Here is an 8,504-nt window from a genome sequence, read left to right on the forward strand (position 1 = left end):
TCCCAACACAGTTGAAGAGACTGTCTTCCCCCCCTCCCACCATTGGATAATCATCCCTCCTTTGTTGAAGATGAACAGACCATATAATTGTGGGGTTATTTCTGGGTTTTCTGTTCTATTCCATTGATTGATGTGTCTATTTCTATGCCATTACCAAACTGTTTCAATTACTGTGGCTTTGTAATATAACTTGATATCTGGAATTGTGATAACTTCAGCTTTGTTTTTCTTTTTCAAGATTTCTTTGGCTATTCAGGGTCTTTTGTGGTTCCATGCAAATTTTAGGATTGTTTGTTCTAGCTCTGTGAAAAATGCCATTGGTATTTTGGCAGGGATTGCACGAAACCTGTAGATTGCTTTGGGTAGTATGGACATTTTAACACTACTTGTTTTCACAATCCATAAGCATGGAATAGCTTTCCATTTGTTTGTCATCTTGAATTTCTTTCATTGGTGTTTTATAGTTTTCAGAGTACAGATCTTTCACCTCTTTGGCTCAGTTTATTCCTACATATTTTATTGTTTTTAGTACAATTGTCAATGGAATAGTTTTCTTAATTTCACTTTCTGCTGCTTTGTTATTAATGTATAGAAATGCAACAGATATATACAACGATTATGTTTCTGTGACTTTACTGAATGCATTTATCAGTTCTAGTAGCTTTTGGTGGGGTCTTTAGGGCTTTCTATATATACTGTCATATATATATATATATATATATATATATATATATATATATATATATATATATATATATATTGCAAAGAGTGAGTTTTACTTCTGCCTTACCAATTTGGGTGACTTATATTTCCTTATGTTTGTCTCATTGCTGTGGCCAGGACTTCCAGTACTATATTGAATAAAGATAGTGAGAGTGGACATTCTTCTCTTGTTCCTGACCTTAGGGGAAAAGGTCTCAGTTTTTCCTACTGAGTATGAATTTTGCTGTAGGTTTTTCATATAGAGCCTTTATTATGTTGAGATATGTTCCCTCTAGACCTACTTTGCTGAGGGTTTTTATCATGAATGGATGTACTCTGTCAAATGCTTATTCTGCATCTATTGAAATGATCATATGGTTTTTATCCTTTTCTTACTGATGTGATGTATCATGTTGATGGTTTTGTGAATATTAAACCACACTTACATCCCAGGAATAAATCCCACATGATTGTGCTGAATGCTTTTTTTTAATGTGTTGTTGGATTCAGTTCATTAATATTTTGTTGAGGCTTTTTGCATCTATATTCATGAGAAATATCGGCCTGTAGTTCTCTTTTCCTGTAGTGTTTTTTATCTAGTTTGGGTATCAGGGTGATACTGGCTTCATAGAATGAGTTTGGAAGCTTTCCTTCCTCTTGTATTTTTTGGAATAATTTGAGAAAAATGGGTATTAACTCTTCTTTAAATGTTTGGTAGTATTCACCTGTGAAGCTGGCTGCTCCTGCCCTTGTGTTTGTTGGGAGTTTTTTGATTACTGATTCAATTTCATTCCTGGTGGTTGGTCTGTTCAAATTTTCTATTTCTTCCTGATTTAGTTTTGGCAGGTTATATGTTCCTAGGAATTTATCCATTTCTTTTAGGTTGTCCAATTTGTTGGCATATAAGTGTTCATAATACTCTGTTACAATTGTTTGTATTTCTGTAGTCTTGATTGTTATTTCCCTCCTTCATTGGTAATTTTGTTTATCTGGGTCCTCTCTTTTTTTTTTTTAATAAGTCATGCTAGAGGCTTATCAATTTTATTTATCTTTTCAAAGAACCAGCTCTTTGTTTCATTGATCTGTTCTGTTGGGTTTTTTTAGTTTCTGTATCACTTATTTTTGCTCTAATTTTTATTATTTCCTTCCTTTTGCTGGGTTTTGGCTTTGTTCTTCTTTTTCTAGTTCTTTAGGTATAAGATTAGGTTGATATTTGAGATTTTTCTTACTTCTCAATATAGTCTGTGTTGTTATAAACTTCCCTCTTAGAACTGGTTTTGCTGCATCACAAAGATTTTGGACCATTATGTTTTCATTTTCATTTGTTTTGATGTAATTTTTTATTTCTTCTCTGATTTCTTGGTTGACCCATTCATTGTTTAAAAGCATGTTATTTAACCTCCATGTATTTATGCTTTTTCCAGATTGTGTGTGTGTGTGTGTGTGTGTGTGTGTGTGTGTGGTTGGTTCCTACTTTCATAGCACGGTGGTCAGAAAAAATGCAGGGTATGATTTCAATTTTTTTTTAATTTGTTGAGACTTGTTTTGTGGCCTAATATGTGATTTATTCTGGAAAATACTCCATGTGCACTTGAAAAGAATGTATATTCTGCTGTTTTATGAATGTTCTGAATATGTCTATTAAATCCATCTGATCCAGTGTGTCATTCAAAGCCACTTTTTTCTTGTTAATGTTCTGTTTGGATGACCTTTCCATTGATGTAAGTGGACATCCCTTACTGTTATAATATTATTTTCAAATTTTTTAAGTGGGCTCCATGCCCAGCGTGGATCTTGAACTCATGACCCTGAGATCAAGGCCTTAGCTGAGATCAAGAGTCAGAGACTTAACCAACTGAGCCACCCAGGCACCCCTATCAATTATTTTTTGTTATTAACTGTTTTATGTATTTGGGTCCTGCCATGTTGGATGCATAAATAATTACAATTGTTATATCCTCTTGTTGGGTTGTTCCCTGTGTTATGATAGAGTGTCTTTCTATGTCTGTAGTTACACTCTTTGTTTTATTTATTTATTTATTTTTTTTTAAATTTTTTTTTTTTTTAAATTTTTTTTTTTTTTTTTTTTTTGGGACAGAGAGAGGCAGAGCATGAACGGGGGAGGGGCAGAGAGAGAGGGAGACACAGAATCGGAAACAGGCTCCAGGCTCCGAGCCATCAGCCCAGAGCCTGACGCGGGGCTCGAACTCACGGACCGCGAGATCGTGACCTGGCTGAAGTCGGACGCTTAACCGACTGCGCCACCCAGGCGCCCCTACACTCTTTGTTTTAAAGTCTATTTTGTCTGATAGAACTATTGGTACCCCAGCTTTGTTTGGGTATCCATATCATGATAAATTTTTCTCCATCCGCTCACTTTCAATCTGCAGGTGTCTTTGGATCTGAAGTGAGTCTCTTGTTGACAGCATATAGATGGGTCTTGTTTTGTTTTTATTTTTGTTTTTAATCTATTCTGTCACCCGATCTCTTTTGATTGGAGTGTTTTGTCCATTTCTATTCAAAGTAATTTTTCATAGATATGTATTTGCTGCCATTCTGTTTCTTGTTTTGTGCCTGTTTTTGTAGTTCTTCTCTGTTCCCTTCTTCTCTTGCTCTCTTTTCTCACAGTTTGCTGGTTTTCTTTGGAGATATACTTGCATCATTTTTCTTTACTTTTTACATATCTATTACTGGTTTTTGATTTATGGTTGCCATTAGGTTTGTATAATACATCTTCTGCACATAGCAGTCCATATTAAGTTGATGGTTGTTTACATTTAAACCCATTCTTTATTCCTTTTCCTCCCACACTTTAGGTCTACGGTGTCATATTTTACATCTTTTTATTTTATGAATCCCTTGACTTATTTTTACAGAAATATTTATTTCTACTGCTTTTGTGTTTTTTACTTTTCATATTCTCACTTATGGTTTGCTTTTCTACTCAAAGTGTCCCTTTAATATTTCTTGTAGGGCTGGTTTAGTGGCCATGAACTCCTTTAGCTTTTGTTTGTATGCATTACCTTTTTATCTCTCTACTTCTATTCTGAAGGACAGCCTTGCTGGATAGAGTATTCTTAGCTGCAGATTTTTCCCTTTCAGCACTTCAAATATATCATGACACTCCCTTCTGGCTTGCAGAGTTTGTGCTAAAAAATCTGCTCATAGCCTTAAGGAGTGTCCCTTGTATGTAACTGTCTTCTTTTCTCTTGCTGCTTTTAAAATTCTCTCTTTATCAGTACTTTTTGCCATTTTATTTACCATGTGTCTTGGTGTGGGTTGAATTTGGGGAGGATCTCTGTGCCTCCTGGATCTGGATATCTGTTTCCTACCTCAGATTAGGGAGATTTTCAGCTATTTTTCTGAAAATAAATTTTCTGCCCCCTTTTCTCTCTCTTCTTCTTTTGAGATCCCTATAACATGGATGGTTTTACATTTGATGGAGTCACCGAGTTCCCTAAGACTATTCTCAATTTGTTTGATTTTATTTCCTCTCCTTTGCTCACCTTGATTACTTTCCATTACTCTGTCTTCCAAGTCATTAATTCATTCCTGTTTCATCTAGTCTGCTATTTATTCCATCAAGTGTATTTTTAATTTCATTTATTTTGCTCTTGTTCTGGTTGATTCTTTTTTATCTCTGTGTTAAAGGTTTCACTGAAATCCTCCACTTTTTTCTCCAGTCCACTGAGTGTCTTTATGATCATTACTTTAAATTCTCTATCAGGCATATTACTTATATCTGTTTTGCTTTGGTCTCTTGCTGTGGTTTGGTCCTTTTCTTTCATTCAGGAGATGTTTGTCTCCTCGTTTTGTCTGATTTTCTGTATCTGTTGTTGTGTGTTAGGAAAGTCAGCTACATCTCTTAACAATAATAGCCCTGTCAATGAGAAAGACTGAAATCTGGTCATTTGCAGCAACATGGATGGAACTGGAGGTTATCATGCTAAGTGAAATAAGTCAGTCAGAGAAGAACAGATACCTTATGTTTTCCCTCATATGTGGATCTTGAGAAACTTAACAGAAAACCATGGGGGAGGGGAAGGGGAAAAAAATTACAGAGAGGGAGGAAGGCAAAACATAAGAGACTTAAATACAGAGAACAAACTGAGGGTTGATGGGTGGGGGAGGAGAAAGTGGGTGATGGGCAGTGAGGAGGGCACCTGTGAGGAATAGCCTTGTGAGGAAGAGGTCCTATAGTGCCTTGCAGTGCAGTGTCCCTTATTCCCTAGGGCTTTATGCTTCAAGGAGTGTCTCCTATGTGTGTTGTGTGCACTCTGTGGTTGAGTCTTAGCCTCTTTTTCCTTCAGTCCAGTTGTCTGCAGCGGCTCCCTTTGCCTGTTGTGGGTAGCAAGGTGTGCAGAAGGAAACCTATCTTTACGGCTGTCTGAACTGAGGTCCTGAAAAACACATGGATCAGGATGTGTGGTGTAGCAGGGTTTGCTCTGGTCTCCTGGGGGGAGGGGGTACTTGGCGCAAGCAAGTTGGGTAAGGAGTGTTGGTGTGGCACTTGTGACTACACGTGGCTGTTGTTTATGCTGGATGATGGGGGAGGAAAATGGTGCCTGCCAGTTCCTTTGTTCCTGAAGGGGTTTCCCAATTTACAGACTTTTTTTTTTTTATTTATAGGGACTCAGCTTATGTGGAGGACCTGTGATCACATAACCAGTCAATAAGTTTCAAACCTCTCTATTTGTCTTAACATTTGTCAGCAAAATAGACCTGGTTTTGAGGCTAGTGGTGCCTTATTATGTTTACATGGAAGTTAAACAACAAAATTTTGGCAGAGGTATCTTCTTGTAGCTTCTCTGTCCATTTAATTTTTTTTTTAAGGCATGGACTTTCAGTAGCAGGGTAGAGAGTATGGTTGGGAATGGGTCTGTCCCCTAGCATTTATAGTACCAACAAGGAAAGATTTACAGGTAGGGCCACAGACATAACTCCCAAGGCAAATGGAAGGGAAGGTCTAATTCCAAGCAGGCTTGTTGGTTCCATAGTTGCAATTAGCCTCTTCCTTTTTTGCTTTATTCTTCACATTTCTTTCTTTCTTAATGTTTCTCTCTCACTTGCTCTCCTTTCAGACTTTTTCCTCTCTTCTCTCTTATTTTCCTACCTTTTTTTCCTCCGTCCCTGACTCTTAACCCACCTTTAATTCTTACCACCTTGCCTCTAGCTCCTTCTTGATAAACATACTCTTGATTCAAGTTCTAACCCTCTCCTTGGCTAGGCTTTGGACTCTATTTCTGCCTTTTGCTTTGCATCTCTCTGAAAGATAGTCAACTACTCTGGATCAGATTGAACACTTTCAGTTAGCTGAAAACTGGAAAAACCAATTATAGTGAGAGCCTTCTTGAGCATAGTAATATCTTCCTCTTGTTGCTAAAACTTAGGAAATGTATTAAAGAAAAATGACACCAAAAGTTCATCTGAGGTGTTTAAAGCACTAATTCCTTAGAAACAACAGTGATACATGCTTTTTCACTAGGTCTGTATTTTTAGCTATAGTATTTGCCACTCCTAAAGATAGTATTCTCATGTGCTATAGTAAATACATTGCATACCTGAACATATTCCTCAAGGGCTAAAGAAAATCACTTAACCATCCAGACTAGTGCCACAGAATTCCCAACCTCCAGCCTTGACTGGGCCCTCAGGGCCACTGAACAGCCCTTTTCATGGTCGTCAGTGAGCCCCTATTCCCTTTCCCACACAAGAAACCTGATGACACTTCACCATTCTCCTTAAGATCTTTACCTGTCATCCACAGTTTTCACATTTAGCAGATGACCCTCCCACTACTTTATTAAGAATGTGATTGGATAAATGATTTGGCATTACAGATTTGCCTTCTCCCATCATTTTCTTGTTCACCACTCATAGGTATAAAGAGTTCCTTTTTCAATTGAAAGTCAACCCCTTTGACCATACTCTTGATCTCATTCCCTCCAATCTTTGGCATCTTTTCTATGCATTATCATCTCTCTTATATATCACCAGTTTTTCTTTCTACCAACTCTTTTTTTTTTAAGTAATCTTGATGCCCAGTGTGGGCTTGAACTCATGACCCCAAGATCAAGAGTCGTATACTCTACCAACGGAGATAGCCAGGCACCCCTCTTTCCACTAGCTCTTTGCATATAATCCATAAATATGTTCAAAGACATTTCTGGAAAAGAAAAATCTTATTCGGCCCTTTATACCTCTCAGTGCCTCTGGATACTGCATAGGTCTCTGATTTCCTTTCCAGTCAAGTTTGTGGAAAGAGAAAAATTAACTTGTTTCTCCATTTGCTCACTTCTCATTCACTCCTCACATCTGTGAGATCTTACTTCCATCATCCATCCCTCTGTTGAAATGATTCTGGCAAAGATCTCTAATGTTCTTCACATTGACAAACCAAATAGGCACTTTTCTTATTTTATTAGACCTGTTTATCATACCTGACACTATTGAACTTCTATTCTTGAAATTTCTTGGCAACTGGAGTATTTCTTTCCTGGTTTCTTTCCATTTCTATGACTGTGCTTCTTAGTCTGTAATAGGATCATTTTGCTTTACTGACCTTTTAAGCTAGAAATTAAAAACTCAAGTACCTACTAGGGCCAGGCAAGTGATATAAATAAATGAAGCAAGTATATGAAATAGAAGCACCATGGTGGTGATTAATGGGAGTCTTGGTTTTAAAAAGACAATGGGGAGTAGTGGAGACTGTAAAGGATCTGGGAACATATATCCTGTTTGAAAGGGGAAGCTAGTACTCAGTTTTGGTAGAAAGTTGTTATGTGAAAATGCAAGCCCAGAAATGGGTCCAGAGCTCTTGATTTTAAGAAAATCTGGATATCCTCATTTTTGGGTAAAATTTTCTGAGTTTTATACGTTGGCAACAAAGCCAAATTTGACTGTGTCAACCAAAGAAAACATGCTGAACATTTTTGTAAAATCTGCCTTAAATATTGATGTACTTCACAGTCACATACTGCTCTCATGGCTATTTCTTTATATACTCTCCTTATCCTGGCTTATCTATTCTCATGATTTTATCTCCATCTGATGAACTGAAGATCTTCATCTCCCAGCCTGGTATCTCCATGACATTCAGAGCCATAGATCCAGTTATTTGCTGGAGATTATAACTGCATGTTCAATAAACGATTCAAGTTCTACACATTTAAACTTGAACCCATGGTTCCCCAGACATCTCCTCCACCCTCTCAGCTGGTTGTATCACCATCCTCCTGGGCATCCTATCCATATTTCTGGGAGTTAATCTGGATTTTTACTGTTATTTCTGTTCTCTGTTATTCGCGGCTTTCCATAGGCCTGCCAATTGTACCTATTACTTTGGGTACCCATTACATTGCTTGTTCTGTCCCATCCTTCTACTGCTATCTTCATTAATGTTCTCAACATCTCTTGCTTGAACTAACCCTTTAGACACCTAAGTATTCCGAACCCATTTGCCTGCCTTCAGATCAGCCATCTTAAAATCGATTCTTTCCACTAAGGTAAATCTGATTACTATCCTATCTTCTTGCAACATTTCAAAATCTCCCCATTGCCAACTGAATCAAGCCTAAGGTGGAAAGTAAGGTTTTTAGTGACCTTGCCCTACTTATCTGGTATGTGGTGCTCTAGTACTGCCAAATAAATAGCCTGTAGCTCCTCACATATGCCAACGTGCTTCCTGCTTCATTGAATTTACTCTTTTTTGTCCTTTCTGTCTTCCCACGTTCTTCCCAGTATCTTCTAATTCTAATGTTAAAGGTGTTTCTCTTTCTGGGACACTTCCCTGCATTTCCAGT

The sequence above is a fragment of the Neofelis nebulosa genome, chromosome 5, assembly GCF_028018385.1.
Source record: "Neofelis nebulosa isolate mNeoNeb1 chromosome 5, mNeoNeb1.pri, whole genome shotgun sequence".
Classification (NCBI taxonomy): domain Eukaryota; kingdom Metazoa; phylum Chordata; class Mammalia; order Carnivora; family Felidae; genus Neofelis; species Neofelis nebulosa.